We start from the raw sequence: 19,085 nt of genomic DNA, 5'->3' as shown, positions 1-19,085 counted from the left end.
GAAGAAGAGGTTTTATTCGACAATTCTCACAAGTTCTCTCTAGGTGTAATGCATTATTGATACGTACACCATTAGATGAGGAGCTTTTGGATATTCAGAGTCAATTGCATGTTATTATTTCTCAGTTGCAATGCCAAAGTTATCGTTATGCTAAGATGCGACAACTCAGGGAAGGACTCATTGATAATCAATGTCAATCTCATTTGTTTTTCCAAGGATTACATCCTACTTATGCTCGATCTAATGTGGTACATGTGAAGCAAGGGGATGAATTGATAGTGGATCCTACAACAATAATTGACATATGTCTTCATTACTTTAAAGAGTTGATTGGTCCACAATTGTTAATGACAGATGAGGTGAGTAGAGCACGTCATGAGTTTTATGATGTGGTTGGATGTATTGTGCATGATCTCATTAGTCATGAATTAGATGCGGATTTCACTGAGGATGAGGTGGATGTAGTTTTAAGGCATCTTCCTAGTGGTAAGAGCCCTAGTTGGGATGGCTTGACAAATGAAGTTTTTAAGAGATATTCCAACATTTTAAAGGGGCCCTTGACTTTGATGTTTCAACAGTCTTGGGATTCTGGTTGTATGCCTCAAGCTTGGAAGATTGGTCTAATTAAACTAGTTCCAAAGGTGGCATCTCTTGAGTCAGTTCATCAATGGAGGCCTGTTTCTTTGATGGGGGGGTTGTACAAGATATTTACGAAGGTCTTGACAAATAGATTACAAAAGTATTTGCCAAAGTTGATACACCCCGCCCAATATGGTTTTATTGTAGGTAGAAATATATTGCATAATGTGTTGAATGTTCAAATGGCCATGGATTATGCTCGGAACACTCATCAAGAATTGATTATGGTGCAATTAGATTTGGAGAAAGCTTATGATCATGTTAATTGGTCTTTTGTTTTTGGGTTAATGCATACAATGGGCTTTGGACCTCATATGTCTCGCCTCATATTTTTATTAGGACAAGATGCAGTGTCTCGAGTAATGCTTAATGGGGGAGTTACATCAGATATTGCCCTCACAAGATCCGTTCATCAAGGATGCCCTCTTAGCCCATTGTTGTTTGCTATTGTTACTCATCCTTTGTTAGTGATGCTATCAAGACTTGCAATAAATGGTGACATTATGGGTTTACACCTTCCGTCCAGAGGGCAAATAGTAGCACAAGCTTTGGTGGATGATTCTTTCATGTTTTTACAAGCCTCATGGGAGAATCTTGAGAAGGGGATGCTTGTATGGAATCAATTTGCATTGGCTTCCGGATTACATATTAATTGGAGGAAGTCTAGTCTCATATCATGCACTGAAAGGGATTTGGAATGTTTAGGATGGCAAGGATCCGTGGTGAAGAAAGGTTCTATTTTTTGACACTTGGGCTATCCATTAGGAATGAATGTTACAAATGGTCAATTGATTGAATGGATGTCTAGTAAGTTGAGAGATAAGTTCATGTATTGGAAGTCATAATCTTGGCCATTTCATGTTCGCTTGAAGGTTGTACAATGTATTATGGAACCCATGATATTATATTACTTGCCATTATTGCCATGGACAAAGAAGGCGTTGAATTCTGTTTTGCAACCTCTTCGATATTTGTTGTGGAAGAAGAGGGATAAGATGGGAATCACATGGATTGCTTGGAATCATCTAGCAACCCCTAAGCGATTGGGGGGGGGGGGGGGGGGGGGTTGGAATATTGAACTTATCTATGCATATGATGGCTCGTAGATTTTCATTATTACAAGACATGTGTTCAAACTCACAACCATGGATATCTATTATTCAATATTTCATTGAGAACAAGGGTTTTGTTAGGAAACAGGTCCCTCTGGATGGGAAGTGAGAAGAATAGTATTAATGAGCAAACTTGGCCGAGGCCGAAACCGGATGTGGAGTACCCGGCTACGGAAGACCCGGTGAGAACCGGATGACGAGTACCTGGCTACGGAAGACCCAGTGAGAATCGGATAACGAGTACCCGACAACGGAAGACCCGGTGAGAACCGGATGACAAGTACCCGGCTACGGAAGACCCGGTGAGAACCGGATGAGGAGTACCCGGAAACGGAAGACCCGGTGAGAACCAGATGATGTAGGCCCAGTGAGGAGTGTTCACCGGATGAAGGGACATATTCGTTAATATGTTTCTGAGAGTCCATCGGGGGCTATATTTGTAAATAGCCGAAAAGTCATATTAGTATAAATATGACTTACGGCAAACTTTAGGTATGTATGTGGTTGTCATTCTTGTTGGTGCAAGATCAAAGCGCGTAACTGTGTACAGAGAGAGAGAGAGAGAGAGGAAGAGGTTGTTGCCTTCGTGAGCTCATTGTTGTAATCATTGTGATATAGTGATAGTTTGGAGTCTGTGGACTCCCGTGGTTTTTCCCTCTCAGGGTTTTCCACGTTAAACATCCTGTGTACTCTTCTCTCCTTTGTGTCGTGCATTCATTCCCGTTTTCTGTGTTTGATTCTAAGCTTGGTTGTGGCCGAGCGTTGTTCATTGGGAACGTGAAGTTCCTGTCAGGTTTAACACATGGGAGGACAACGATTAAGGCTTCATGGTGGCAATTACTGAATGGATGTATTTCACTCAGTTCGAGTCGGCAACTCACAACACTGTGACATCATCGGAATCGGCACAGTAGAGCTCAACCTTGCAGGTGGCTCTACACTTATACTCCACAATGTCCGACATGTACCCGAGCTCACAAGGCCATTGATCTCAGTCGGACAACTAGATGAAGACGGCATTCGTGCCGGTTTTTCTTCGGGAGGGTGGACACTCCACAGGGGGAAGATATGAAGTCGGTACCGTATGCACCGGCAGTCGGCTCCCTTATGTACCTGATGGTCGCGACACGGCCTGATATTTCTCATGCCGTAGGAGTCGTTAGCAGATTTATGCACAATCCTGGCCGATCGCATTGGAACGCAGTCAAGCATGTGTTCAGATATCTAGCTGGCACAAAAGACCACGGCATTCTTTTCGGTCCGAACCGAACCTCAGGCGTAGTCGGTTACACCGACTCGGATTTCGCCGGCTGTATAGACAGTCGGAAATCAACAACCGGATACTGCTTCAAATTCGGCAATGGAGCAATCTCGTGGAAGTCGAAACTTCAGGAGTGCACAGCGACCTCAACGACCGAAGCAGAATACGTAGCTGCGTCCGACGCAACAAAAGAAGCTTTGTGGCTCGGCCGGCTGGCGCACACGTTTCGACAAGTCGACCATGACTCGGCTCCAGTTGTCTATAGCGACAGTCAAGGTGCTGTTGCCTTGTCGAAAAATCCGGTTCACCACAACGCCTCCAAACATATCGACGTTCGATATCACTTCGTTCGGGACTGCGTCATTTCAGGGAAAATCGGTCTAGAGAAAATATCCACAACCGACAATGTCGCAGATGGAATGACCAAGTGTCTTTCGGCAGACCGTTTTCGGTCTCTTCGGCACCAGATGGGCGTAACGACAAACCAGTCCGGTTAGAGCCGGACACAGAGCAGGATGGTTCCCGACAACCGACATCAGTTCCTTAATGATCGGCTTCAACTGTTCCGACCCGACCAGTTCGGTCTTCTGCCTTCGGACCCTGCCGACTCGAACAAAGCTGATACATCCGAGAACCTAAGTCTATACCTGTAATCTTAGATAACCCATGTATACGCCCATTACGGGGGAGTGTCGAATACATGTGTATAATGGACGTATTCACACTATCCCTTTGGGCCATTTGTGTAATTAGCATAAAGGGTAGTTGCCCTAAGTTAGTCACTATATATAGTGACCTTGTAACCTTTTTGTAAGGTTGGGTGTTGTATTGTTTCTTTGAGAAATAGAAAGTCTTTTGTGTCTCTCTCTCTCTCTCTCTCTCTGTGCAACGACTTAGAAACTGTCATACGCAGGTAATCAGAAAGAATCGAATGCTTCTTGATCTTCCGCATTGACGACCTTGTTTCCAACAGGGGGGGGGGGGTTGGAATATTGAACTTATCTATGCATATGATGGCTCGTAGATTTTCATTATTACAAGACATGTGTTCAAACTCACAACCATGGATATCTATTATTCAATATTTCATTGAGAACAAGGGTTTTGTTAGGAAACAGGTCCCTCTGGATGGGAAGTGAGAAGAATAGTATTAATGAGCAAACTTGGCCGAGGCCGAAACCGGATGTGGAGTACCCGGCTACGGAAGACCCGGTGAGAACCGGATGACGAGTACCTGGCTACGGAAGACCCAGTGAGAATCGGATAACGAGTACCCGACAACGGAAGACCCGGTGAGAACCGGATGACAAGTACCCGGCTACGGAAGACCCGGTGAGAACCGGATGAGGAGTACCCGGAAACGGAAGACCCGGTGAGAACCAGATGATGCAGGCCCAGTGAGGAGTGTTCACCGGATGAAGGGACATATTCGTTAATATGTTTCTGAGAGTCCATCGGGGGCTATATTTGTAAATAGCCGAAAAGTCATATTAGTATAAATATGACTTACGGCAAACTTTAGGTATGTATGTGGTTGTCATTCTTGTTGGTGCAAGATCAAAGCGCGTAACTGTGTACAGAGAGAGAGAGAGAGAGAGGAAGAGGTTGTTGCCTTCGTGAGCTCATTGTTGTAATCATTGTGATATAGTGATAGTTTGGAGTCTGTGGACTCCCGTGGTTTTTCCCTCTCAGGGTTTTCCACGTTAAACATCCTGTGTACTCTTCTCTCCTTTGTGTCGTGCATTCATTCCCGTTTTCTGTGTTTGATTCTAAGCTTGGTTGTGGCCGAGCGTTGTTCATTGGGAACGTGAAGTTCCTGTCAGGTTTAACACATGGGAGGACAACGATTAAGGCTTCATGGTGGCAATTACTGAATGGATGTATTTCACTTAGGATTCCGGGTTCTTCATGTGTTCAACACTTAGTTACCTCATGGCAAGAAGCACTCTTGTTATGTGTATGGAAACCATCATCTAGTAGAGAGCATTGTAACTCTTTGCAAAAAGAGTTACTTGTGTCTTCTCGGTTATTATGTTGGCCAGGAAAGGAGAGATTGCGTTCTCAATTTAATCGTTTGTTTCGTTTGGGGGTCAAAGAGGTGGGAGATATAGTTGAGGTTCCATCTCAAAGAATTTTGGAGTTTACTAAAGCACGACAATTATTACGCATCCTGCCTAATTATGGGTTTATTTGGCAACAACTACAGAATATTGCATTGATGCAAGGTCCCTTACCTCTACAAACAGGAGAACAACCATGGATTGATTGGAGTTTAAGGGGTCAAACACCATTGTTACAAGTGACTACTAATCTTTTGTATCATTGTTCCGTTGAGTCTCTTGGATGGTTATCATCTAAGGCTGAAGAAGAATGGAAAATACACAAATCTAATCATGGGTGGTGGCAGATCTTACAACGTAGTTGGCATTCTAAATTGCCACTTGTTGCAAAGGTATTCATTTGGAGAGTTTTGATCGGAGGATTGCCTTTGGGATTAGCTTTAAAGCGTCGTGGACTAGCAACGGGTACTTGCTTCTTTTGCACAGTTCAGATAGAAGATAGTACTCATCGATTTATACAATGTCCAATTGCTTGTCAAATTTGGAGTTACATTTCTCAAATTTGGCAAGTTTTATCACAGAGTTATTTGACACCTAGACAATGGGTGTTTGCACAATTTACACATGCTGAACCAAAATCAGAGATGGAGATTGTTTTCCTATTTCTGAGATATTAGGGATTGCGTCATAATTGGAACATGCGCAACGCTTTTGTATTCGATGATAGACATGGAGTGAAAGCATATCTACGAAAGTTGAAGGGAGTACTAATGTGGCAATTTTCTTTATTGGAACAAGTGGAAATTCTTTCCTCGGTGGAGTGTTCATCTTGCCTATTGGCAATTCAACATGTTCCACTACCCATGTAGTGTAGTGTGGTTAGTGTGTGACCATACTCCATTGTCACACGTATTGTAAGTAGTGTTTTTCACACACATTTATTAATATAATTGTGTGTTTTCACCAAAAGAGAGAGAGAGAGAGAGAGAGAGAGAGAGAGAGAGAGAGAGAGAGAGAGAGAGAGAGAAAATGTTCTATTTGGAGGTCAAATGTGACCTATGAGACCAAAACTACAACATTTCATGTAGTAACGACTCTCTATGTTCAAGAACTTTACTAATGAATGTTGCAATCTACAATGCACAATATGACTATGAGAGAAATTCCTGCAAGGATTGGGTTTGGTCGAAGATGTGTAGAAAGCATCGTCTATTGTGATCAAAGGCGGAGCATTGAATCAAAGTGTAACACTCAACCTCTCGAACTTGTTTGAAACAAAGTGTGCATAGTCAACTACTCTCATCACTAGTTTCCCAACACTCCATCTCACATCGTAGTGAGTGTGAACGTTAGTAATCAATGTTACGGGTGACGGACAACAATATGGGCTCTAACATGGATTGATATGTATGGTTTCCCATTCATGGAGAATGTGGTTTTGTAGTTTGGTGCAACACATGTTATATAATGCGCAAGGCATGAGGCTCCACATTTTTCCTACATAATACATTGGCATTGCAAAAAGGCCTCATTCATAGAGGAATCTAGTTATGCATCATGAAACAAGTGTATTGCATCCCATCTTCGACACCCTTTTTCCATAACTTCAATCCAACTTGAGATCAAGGTTATGAAAAAGGTTGTCAAATACATGCTTAAGGTTCAAAAAAGTCCTTCACATTGACTTTCTTGAATCACATAGGATAGAAGACGAAGATCCTAAAGACACATAAAAGCAAAATATTGTCTTCACTCTGCAAGGAGTATTAAATGTATCCCTAGACTAGAGCATCCAATGTGAGATGTCTAGTGGATACTTAACATCACTTGATCAATTTGCTCATTCATGAAAATACACAATAAGCATCCCAAAGTGCTTAAGGAGAGCATCCAAATGAATTTGGAAGATCATATGAATTTGAACCTAAATGTACAAGAACTTGATGTTGGGTAGAAGTGATCACATCCTCACAACTCTTGCATTGGGATAGAATAGAAAGTCACATGATTGAATTCAATTACAATTTACCATGGCTTAGTAGCCATTAAAAATGTTATTTTATACAGGAGCAAGTTGAAAAAGTATTGAAAGGTTCATAACTATGACCTGCGAGGGCTTGTTTCCAAATATCAGTACTTTGGTTGTTGTCTATGGATATGATACCTTACATTGTGTCTAAGGAATAACTTGCAATTAGTGGATTGTTTTCGCTACTTTGGATTTGTTTCCTCAACCAATGTCTTACATAAGATGGGTGGGGGGGAAATCACTTTGTATGTTGTAGCCGTCATGACCCTTTTTATACAACTAATGGAAGGATATTTTGTTTTGAAAAAAAAAATGTTATTTTAGTGCCACATAAGTAGATCGTGACCTTTAGAACTATGTGAAGTTGATTTCGTGTACCTCAATATGAGCATATTTAGCCATCAATTTTTACATTGCCAATAATTGTGGCCTTTTCCATAGTTTCTAGAAGTTTGTTATAGGTGTAACCTTATGGACCAAGGTTAAAGGCCATATTTTATGGTTTAAAGATGGGATAAGTGGGAGATCAATTATCCTAAGACTTGGGATAAATCCATTAAGACTTTGACACATGGGAACACATGTGATTCTAAGAGCCTAAAAAGTTTGGCTATATAAATAAAACTAGGTACCCCTATCACTACAACATCTTGAGATGTTGTTAAGACTCTATTGGTGAGACAAAATTGTCGTCTTTTGGATCAATTCATCTCAATGTCTAAGTATAGCATAAGGAAATGTTTGCTGGCATGGGATGCCAATGGTATTTTATATTCTATCACTTGTCCTTTTATGAGAGTTGGTCTTTGTGGTTTAAGAACCCTTCAACCAGTTTTTTCTAAATCTTAATATTTATTGCTTATCATTAGTATTTGATTTCCAATTCAAATGAATTGTGGAAAGATTAGTTATTCAATATCACAAAGTTGGTACTTGTGCACAACTTTGATGTCTATCATAAGTTAATTGAAGACAGAATTTGGAATCCACCTAATGCCTAAGCGCTTTCAATCCACCATCACTAAACTACATCCACCACCATTGTCTCCAATCAAAATTGAAGTAAACAAAGAATTTAAAGTCGAGGTTATCCTTCTCTAATAAATGAATAAATGTTGAGGAAAACTTCAATACCTTGTTTCTTGGCAAGGCTACTTTCTCACTAACAACACTTGGGAACCACCATTGTCTCCAATTGAAATTGAAGTAAACAAAGAAATTAAAGTCAAGGTCATCCTCTACTCCAATTAATTTTGTGGAAAACTTCAATACCTTGTTTCTTGGCAAATATACTTTCTTAGTACCAACACTTGGGAAGCACATAGAATCTTGCCATGCTCAAGAACATAGCAACAAATTCCTCTCTCATTACCTTGATAATGTCATTCCCTTTGAGGGCATTCTTCAAGGGGGAAAACAGGAGGGGAGGGGAGTTGTCACGAACCACTAAAATGTGGTTATTGTTAGTAGGGTTTAAATCTATGAATTTCTACTCATTAGAGCAACATTATCACACTAAGGTGAAACATTTTATAAAATGGAAAACAAATACTAGAGTAAAGGTTCTAGAAGGAACTTCATGGAATGTCATGGGAGATAGTTTAAGGTTCTAGAGTGTTGTGGAAAATTATCGAAAGTCATGGGGGATGATAGAATGTTCTAATCGGTCATTGGATAAATGGACTTATATAAAATGAGTTGTCAAAGGGGATTTTCTTTCAACAAACCATAACCTGCGAGATATATGGCATTCAGACAACTTCCAACGAAAAAGGGACTCTCTCTTATTCTCCCGACCAGATGGGTGGAATAGTGGACCCACCCTATCTCGCATCGATCGTTTCTATGTAGGCAAGGCCTTAGAAGAGAAGGGAGAATGGTGTCACATAACTCTAGGCACAACTTTATCCGACCACTACCCGGTAATCAGTCATTTTCAATTGCACTGAAAGTGTGGCTCATTCCAGCCTCGAATCCCGCACACTATTTACATAGTTACAAAGGTGAAGGAATAGCTCACCACCCAATGGTCATTACCCGTAAATGACTTATCAACATCAGACAAACTTCTAATTAAACTAACAAGAGATTCAAATCTATTACACGAGATCATCAAGGCTAGAAGTAAGGATGCTTAAGGAAAGCGATAGAGGACAAAACGGGGACTAATAGCCTTACAACGACTCCAACAAAGTTACCCGTCATGTAGTTGGATCGCGGGACAAGTTGCCATGGCCAAACAAGAACTCATCATGGCAGAAAAGACAATCTATGACATGGAGTTTCATGGAAGCATGGCTCGTTGGATTCAAGTCGTGGATAAGACCACCACGAAGTTCTTCCCATCTAAGGGACCGAGGCACGTTAGAACAATGATGTGCAGTCTCAACTGAGAGAATGGAACGACAACTCAGGATGGCGAAGAAATGAGGAATATCGCCACAACCTACTATAAGCGACTACGTACCGAAGATTAACAATCGGCAACGGTTTAGTTTAGTTTGAGAGGGTCAAAACCAAACCATTTAAAATTTCTGAAACTTGAACCGAACCGAACCACGAAACCAGTAAAACCACAGTTTCGTGGTTTGGTTTCAGTTTTCAAGTTAGGTCAAAATTCAACGTTTAAATTTTTAAATTTTGAAAATTTAAAATATTTCATTATTTTAAATTTTTCAAAAATTTAAAGATTTTCCTAAAATGTGAGAATAAGGCCTGAAAATGAAAAGAATGTTTAAAAAAAATTTTAATTAATTAATTAATTAATTTTTATTTTTAATAATTAAAAAAAATCGTTTAAAGCGCGGTTTCTAACTGTGGGAACCAAACCGAAACCGAGCTGAACAGTTTTAACCGTTAAACTATTAAGCAACGGTTTCATAGTTTGGTTCGGTTTAAACTGAACCACTACCGACTATTACCGAAGATAGTATGGCCACAAGGGAAGACACAAGAGAAGATATTATCCTCTAGAGCATACCCCAGAAAGTCATGAAGGAAATGAATACATGGCTCACACGTCCCCTATCAATCATCAAAATATGGGAGGCACTCTCCGATTTGGATGCAGATAGTTGCCCTGGAATTGATGACCTCACCCCTCACTCCTTCATGAGCCTTTGGGACACTATTAAAGAAGACCTCCTCCAGGCATATGACGAGATCATCACCTCTAGAAACATGCTGAAGGAATTTGGACAAGGGATGATACATCTCATTCCTAAAAATGATGGGAGTGCCAATAACATTAGTAAGTGGCGGCCCATAACTCTTCTCAATACTATCTACAAGCCGCTCACAAAAATCATAGCACGCCACTTAGCACCATTTCTCCCTCAAGTCATTCATCCGTCCCAAACAAGGTTCGTCAAAAATCGAAGCATCCTAGACAACCTTTTCTCATTTTGGGAAGTAGTAGCGCTTGCACAGCATACCAACAACAAGGTAGTTGTGGTGCTCCTAGATTTTGTGAAAGCATATGACAGGTTATGCTAGAGTTTTCTAGAAAGTGTAATGAGGAAACTCAGCTTTCAAGAGTCATGGATCAAAGGCATTGTAGGATTTTATAGGAATGCTAGCAGTTGCGTTTCACTAACAAGTGAAAGGGGCCCCTTCTTCCGAATATCGTGATCTATACGACAGGGATGCCTACTAGCTCTATCCTTATTTCTATTATACGTCGAAGCACTCTCTAGCTTTCTCAGCTCCGGCATCTAAACCTATGTGGTCTTCTTGTGACGCAACCTCACCAAAGCCTCCTAGATATAGAATTTGCCGATGACACAGCAGTCTACTTGAAAGGGACCTTGGAAAATCTACAAATTTAGCCAGAAAGTGGATTAACTATATTTTGCAAGAGATCGAATGCCATGATCAATTGGCACAAATCCTGTGCAATATGGCTCTCTCATGAAGCACATCTTGCATGGCACCCATATCCCGTTTTCAAGTGGATCAATCGGGGAGTGAGCACCAAATATTTGGGTTTCTAAATTGGATTCAACATTCCTCCAAAGTCGATGATTCCACCAGTTATTCACTCCATTCGACAAATGTTGATACATTGGGGCTTGAAAAAACTCTCGCTAGCAAGTCACATCATAGTGGCAAACCCGATATTGCTCGCAATAGCATGGTACACCCTATCATGTTGGACAATCTCCAAGGAAAGTATATACCATATTCAGCAACTAGTATGCAACTACATTTGGTCTATAAAGAAGATCATGCAGCCTGTGCCAAGGTGGCATGGCCTATGCTCACATCACCTAAGTCGAGAGGAGGATTGGGTTTGATTGATCCCCTCTGACAATCCAAAGCCCTACTCACCAAATTTGTGGTGTAAGGACTCAAACGAGGGGATGACTGGTGGAAAATACTACTGTGATTACGCTTCACTTACTTAGGCCACGAAAAGGGGCCAATTAGAGGATAGATTCAGTGCATCCATGTGGAAGGTGTGGTGTGACATTAGACGAGGGCTCAAGTGCGATCAACCTAATTCTGAACATGCCTAGCTCAATCAACACATCCTATGGAACCCATGTATCAGAGATGAATCTAGTCAACTAATTGGATCAAGTAAGGGGTTGTTATGGGAATACATTGCAGACGGACCAAAAAAGAGTATAGAATGTTGGAGATGGTTTATGTCATTGCCAATACGAGATCAAGCCAACATACTCCACAGAAGCAGGGACGGATGGACTATGAGATCTAAAATGATTAATGCTCTATTGCTTAGGGAAGTTATTAATCCACTGACAACAATGGAGAAGTGGATAGGCTACGAGGAGGAGGGCTCTTTGATCCCAAGAGGTAGGGAAACACTGGATAGGATCGAAGGCCATGAATTGCGAGACAATGAGACACCAACATTGAATATGGCAATTCGAGTACTCGCATATACTGGTCATAAATGGATTGTAGATCTTGTTCCAATAAAAGTACAATGAGAATGGCACATATGTACTCATGAAAACACATGGCTAGGCAAGGTCAATTGGGACCCTTTGCAATGTACGTGGCGCGATCCTTATGGGGTTCAAGGAAGCAAAGTCATCCCTTATGACCCTTCTCCAACCAAACCACGCATCCAGTAATGTCAATGCAAGAGATATGGAGTGAAGTTGTAGCCACTCTAAAGAGCCAATACGCTGGCCTCAAGGGCAACTTCGATGGAGTTGAAAGACAACGACTAGCCTTTATCCAACAATGGTCATCCTCTCCCTTTCGTGAGTCAGTGGGCATCCACATGAGATGGAACTATCACGTCCCTATAAGGTTTTGTATAACACTCTCATCTATAAAATTCTATAACTAGTGGAAGGAATTTATTTTTGGAAAAAAAAGGATAGCAAATATATCTTCTTTCCTTGTACTCTTGCCTTGCCTTGAATTCGCTTCATTTCCTTATACTATTTTCTTGTCTTGAATACCTTCTCTTTCCTTGTACACTTGTTCCACTTTGAATACGTTTCCTTTCGCTGGAGTCTTCTTATTTTTTGGCTAATCTTGAGTTGGGTTTACACCTAAGTTACCTCCTTTCCTTGTCTAGTTTGCCTACTTCATTAATGATCATTTGTTACATTTGTTTTCCTCTAGCAACCATTAATATGTTAATTCCAAGTTCTTAGTATAAAGTAAGATTATGACATTAATGAGAGATCTAGGAGTGGTCCTAGTTGGGTTCATTGTCATGGACACATGTGTAACTTCCACTTAAAATTGTTATATCCCATACCTTCCCTAGTCTTGAACCTAAGTCCCCTCCTTGCCTTGCCTAGAATAATCACTCCATTCAAGCCTATGCATTACATTTGTGTTCCTCAAGAAGCTATCAAAATGATCATTGTAAGTTCTTCCTATAACTTTATAAGGTAAGATTAGGACTTTAACGCAAGACCAAGGGTGGTTCTAATTGGGTTCAGTGTCAAGCCTAACTCCCACACTAATTGGGCATTGATTATTTTCAAATGATCTTTGACCTTTCAGCTTGAAATTCGGGAAATTTACTTTCTGAAATTTGAGCAATTTTATTAGCATTAAGAGGTCATTTGAGAAACCTAGTTAGAAAAGCTATTTAAGCCTAAATTTAAGGATCCTTTTAATAAAAAAGTTGTGTAATATGTGTGTGTGTGTGTGTGTGTGTGTGTGTGTGAGAGAGAGAGAGAGAGAGAGAGAGAGAAACTTTGCAAGGCCGCATATCATCATATTCTCCATTTGAATTGATGTGTAGGGTGGCATTGAGTTTGGAGTCGTAGTTGTCTTTAGATCCCTAGATAGAAGGGTTCTATTCTTTGAAGTAAGTTAGTCATGGTGGTGTTTTTTCTTTCGTAATGAAAGCCATTATTTACGAAAAAAGAAAAGAGATTATAAATTGCAAATTCATTAGGAAAAACACATGGTGGCTTTTTCAATGTTCACAAACAATGCTTTTTATGTGCTACTTTTTGTATATTTTGACAACTAATCTAAGACTTAGCACACCACATCCTTGCATATAATTTGTTCTAATTTTTGTTATTGTTGGCAGTATACTTTAATGTATCTTGAGATTGCTTCGTGGAAAAGATGTCCCAAAGAGCCGAAATGTCAACTGCTTAGATGTTATGGGTTTTCTTATTAAGTTGCCCAAATTTACTTCTCTGCAAACTCAATTTGGTGACCAAATTTGATGCCTTGTTTGTGTGGAGGATTGGTTTTGATAGTTCCGTCTCACCATGCATTGATGTCCAAACATTTGGATACAACAGTAATATTTTGGAAAGATCTAAGTTTTGAATGACTCTTTAAAACCAACGAAAAATCTTCATGAAGTTGTTCCAATTATTTATTGAATTTCCCATCCTACAAAACCTTTTATAGGAGTTAAGAGGCAACGTTCTTTTTTTCCCCAAAAAAACACTACTTCACATTAGTTAGTAAATGCAATGTTCTTATTAAATGGACATATTCAAGCAAATTTATTTTTTTCTTCAAAGATTTTCTTGAGTACATAGTATTAACGAAAAACACCCGAAGGCTACAACTTGAGCTTGTCTGCCTAGAAGCTTACAATTTTATTTTATTTTTATTTCCAAAACAAAATATACTTCTTATACCAAGCATCATGTGCATGTGAATCATCACCATTACTCCCAACATGTAAGGAATAATTAAAATCCAGCTCCCAAAGTGAGAGTTTCCCTTCCATATCTCTCAAGAAAAACAATATTGTGAGCAATATTCAAGCAATATTGATATCAATGTGTAAGCCTTGGCTTCTTGTGTTTTAGTGTTAAGATTATTATGCTCCTTATTGAAATTGAATGGATGTATAAGTGCACAATAATTTACTATTTCTCTCTAAAATGAATGATTTATGTGTAATTAAGACGAAGGAACATAAGAATATTATGGTGAGAGTTTATTAATAAGCTTGCATGAGCTATGTGGAAGAATTACTCATGCAAAGCATTTCCAACCATCCGCATATAATAAATTTATGAAAACAACGTGTGTGAGAATGAAGTTACCAAACTGTCACATAATATATTGGGAAAAAATACGATAGCGAGATGATTGATGTGGATTGGAGGAAGTACATTTTCTATTTTTTTGTAAGGATGAGTGATGATGTTGTAGGGGCTAAAGCTGATATCTTGAGAAGGTGAGGAACATTTTAGACTCATTTTTTGTTGTCTGTACAAGATGTTAATGATAATTGGCGAGATGGCAAAATGGTCAGCCAGATGTTAATGTGGATTGAATGAAGAAGATTTTATGTTGTTCTTTAGGATGAGTGATGTTGACGGTAGAGATTGAAGCATATTGCCATGATGAGAGGATGAGTGATGATGGTGTGGAGGCCAAAGCAGATCATGAGGGGAGGAGGAAACATTCTACATTCATTTTGTTGTTATTTGTACAGGAATTTGGTGGTAATCGGCGAGATGGTTGATGTGGATTGAAGGAAGAATTTTTTTTCTATGATAAGGATGAGTGAAGATGGTGGGGGGGTCGAAGCCGACTATCATGAATAGGTGAGGAAACTTTTAGACTCATTTTTTGCTATCAATACAGGATATTGGTGGGCATCGGCGAGATGGCAAGATGGTCTACGAGATCGAGATGTTGATGTGGACTAAATGAAGAAGATTTTAGGTTTCTCATTACTATGAGTGATGATGGTGTGGCGGTGGGGATTGAAGCATAGTAACATGACGAGAGGATGAGTAATGATGGTCTAGATTCATTTTGTTGTTTGTACAGGAACTTGGCACTAATCGGTGAGATGGTTTATGTGGACTGAATGAAAAATTTTTTGTGATAAGGATGACTGAAGATGGTGTGGGGGTCGAAGCATATTTTCTTCAGGTGATGAGGTTACTATGTCATTTTGTTGTCATAGGTACATCATTTGGGTATCAATATCCGTCGTTGACATGGCTGATGTTATAAGGACAACTTTGCTTGGCGAAGCCGTCCTTACAGATGGAAAGCGAATATATATATATATAGTCAAAATTTGTGGTAGAGATGGATGATGTTAATGGAGGATGAAGCATTTCTAGGGAGTGAAAGGCTCTACATGTTGTTGTCATCGGCATACATTTTTTGACACCAACCTTTGGAATTCATCAGCAAATTTTTGTTCACATTGCAAGGAGTTCTATAGGTGGTTGATTTTGTATGGATGTTAGAGAGATTTAATCTGTTTTTGTGAACCTTGGAAGCAGCGCTAAGGCATGCTTTGGAGAAGCAGGATAATCAAAATGAGCAGTAATTCATTGTCCTTTAGCAGGCATTATGTGAGATGTAGAATGACAAATGATGCTATCAAATTGCATCAAAATAGAAGGAATGTTGAGCAATATATGTGGCAGAGACTTTGGTGATAAAGGTCAAAAATCCATATTTAGCTTGTAAAAAGAGGGGTTTTTTTTAACCTAGTGTTGTTGAGACTGTTGAAGGTACACGAGTGTTCAATAGTTTTCTAGTTAATTATGTTGCAATTTTCTTTGTAATAGTGGACTATTTTGTATATTGCCTTTGGCCACTTTTTGTTAATACCAATGGAGGATATTTTTATGGGAAAACATATCGGGAAAAAATAATGTGTGTGTGTACATTGAAACCTAGTTAGCGTTCTAAATTCCCACTTTTAATCATAATCTTGATTTGGAAGAATTTCATTGGGGTTTTCCTTTGGGATTAGCAATACGCAATTGCTTACTTTGCAGTGTTCAAGTACTCATCATTTTATATTATTGCTTTTCAGTAATAAACCTATTTGGTCAAAGTTTCAAGGATTGTTTATGTCAATCACTCATTTTCTTGATTCTTCAATTGAGGTTGATTGGTCATTTACAAGACATAAGAACTTTAAGGGTGATAATGTCATATTTTTTGGTTTTAATATTCCTTTGAGGAGTGATATTGTGGTGTGCATATGTTCCTTTGTGCCACCCTTTTAGCACACCCTTTTTAGTGTTAACTCTTAGGGCCGGACAATGGCCTAACACAGGGTGTCTACGGAAGACACTTCACCAAAGGGGTGTTACGGCAACAGGATTAGACTCAACGATTAATTCGACTTAATTAGGTTACTTAGCAAGATCGTCCTTAATATTCACATGCGTAAGATATAACAATGAATGCAGAACGGCAATTAACACAGAGAGATAACAACACTAAGCTTTATTAATTAACCACTCTTCATTACATTGTATCCGGGCCTTTAAATAGGTTTCCGGTCTGTAGTACAAAACGGTGCCATCCACACCTATTCGGGATCGGTCCGGATCCGGAACGGCATACCGATTCCGGTCCGTCCGTCCACACTACTAATAGCTTACATACAACCATTCCTAATAATTAAATAACTCCTTCGTTTCACACTCTGGACTCCTTTGCCGGTCGGTAACATTTAGGATGCATGTACCTAAGCTGACCCTTTTGGCACACCCTTTTTAGCTAAGCCAATCCAAATGGGTACCTTTGTATGAAGTATAAATTGAGTAAGAAGTAAGAAGCTAACTAGATTGGTTTTGATCTCTTATTGGCATTTCACATATTTTCCCCCCCTTGAGAGAAACAAGACACCAAGGAGCAAGAACAGGAACATTAACATAAGTAGTGGCTTGTCGAACGAGTGGGAACATCTGTTGGAGATAGAGCTCCCAAGTGGCATTATCCATGTTGGCAGTTTTCGAATGGACAATTCTGGTGGGAGGTGAGGGTTACACCAATGGAGTGCTCAAAAAGGGTTGATCCATGTCAACGCTTGTACGGATGTATTGTAGGCATGGATGACAAAAAGCAAGATTTGATCCCAGGTTTTGTGGCATGGATCGATGTAAGCGGCAATCTCCATCTTGAGGGTCTTGTTGAGGCGTTCGGTGAGGTCATTTGTCTGAGGATGGCATGGGGACGTAAACATCTACTGGACACTAAGTTGAGCTACAACGGCGTTGAGGACATCCCCGCAGAACTGCCGGCCCTGATAGTTGGACGGGGCTAGTGATGAAAAACGAGTTGGCAATCGGCGGATAAAGATCAATCGCTCATGTGGATTGAGGGCCGCCTAAACTTGGCTAAGGTGGGGGACATGAGGGCTATCGTGTCGGAGGGGGCTCGGGGAAAGATCAATTGGCAAAGAAAGATCAATTCCTCCTATGGAATAAGGGCCACCTGGACTTGGCTGAGGTGGGGGACAGGAGGGCTATAGGCGGATAGAGATCAATCGCTCTTGTGGACTAAGGGCCACCTAGACTTGGCTAAGGTGGGGGACAGGAGGGCTATCGTGTAGGAGGGGGATCTAGGAAACTTGTTAGTGGGCAACCTAAGGTGAGGGGGAAGAGGTGAATGCTTGAACGTGGGGGACTGGTACCCCGCACCTCCACCAATATGTGAAATGCAGATAAGAGATCAAAACCAGTCTAGTTAGCTTCTTACTTCTTACTCAATTTATAGTTCATACAAAGGTACCCATTTGGGTTGTCTTAGCTAAAAAGGGTGTGCTAAAAGGATGGCACAAAGGAACACATGCACACCACAATATTTCGAAATTCAATTGTTGTTCATAAGTGAAATATGTAGAAGAAACAAGCTCATATTGTAATTTGTCAAAAATAAGAGACTATTAGGTGGCAATGGCCAATGCTCAATGGGCTTGTAATGTGAGGAGGATGCTATAAAGTTTCTAACTTGGATAAAAGGTAAGAGCTCTCACATAAAGGGTCTTTCGGTGCCCCTACATATGGACTACTTTTTGGTTATTGTTCTCTTCAATATGCCTCTTCTAAGATCCACTTTACCCCATATAGATTTTCTACAACAATTAATTAACAATAATCTATTTGATCTAGACAACTCATGTGTTTCTCATGTAGTTATTATCTATTAATTAAGCAATTTTATTTCTTATTTTGTAGTGATTAGGTGTATTAACGTTGGTTTAACTTAAGAACCCATCAAGGTTTCCATTTCTGCAAGGAGTGGTGAAGCATGCACTTTTATGTGTTGAAGTGTGATATGGTCTTTGTTAATGGGGAGTGATGCCCTTAATCTCTTGGTTAGTCCACTATGAAGAAGGAAACCCCTCAAGTCTCAATAATGACCTTTGGAAGTACAACACTCCAACATTTAAGTCATGTTTACCCCGTTTGGGGATGTTGACTGTAGAAGCCCAAGTTCTCTACATTATGAAACATTGAGTCAAAAATCAAAGAGACATAATTGGTAATATATTTTCTGTAACAAATAATTGAGATCCGTATTTTCTTTTTGGGAATCACTTTTTTATAAACTATATGAATATAATCATGAGACAAAGCATATGTTATTGTTTATTCAAGATAGTAAAGAGGAAGAAGTTTATTAATGTCTCTACGGAGGTTATTGTGGCCTATGAGGTTAAATGGTTAACAATAGGCAATGGTTCAGTTTGAACCTAACCGAACCGCAAAATCATGGCTTAATGGTTTTAATAGTTTGGTTTG

The sequence above is a fragment of the Azolla caroliniana genome, unplaced genomic scaffold (genome assembly GCF_043228905.1).
Source record: "Azolla caroliniana isolate FFs.n. ecotype wild unplaced genomic scaffold, voAzoCaro1.0.p SCAF_6, whole genome shotgun sequence".
Lineage (NCBI taxonomy): Eukaryota > Viridiplantae > Streptophyta > Polypodiopsida > Salviniales > Salviniaceae > Azolla > Azolla caroliniana.
The sequence above is the reverse complement of the archived record's forward strand: the minus strand, read 5'-3'. Positions refer to the sequence as shown.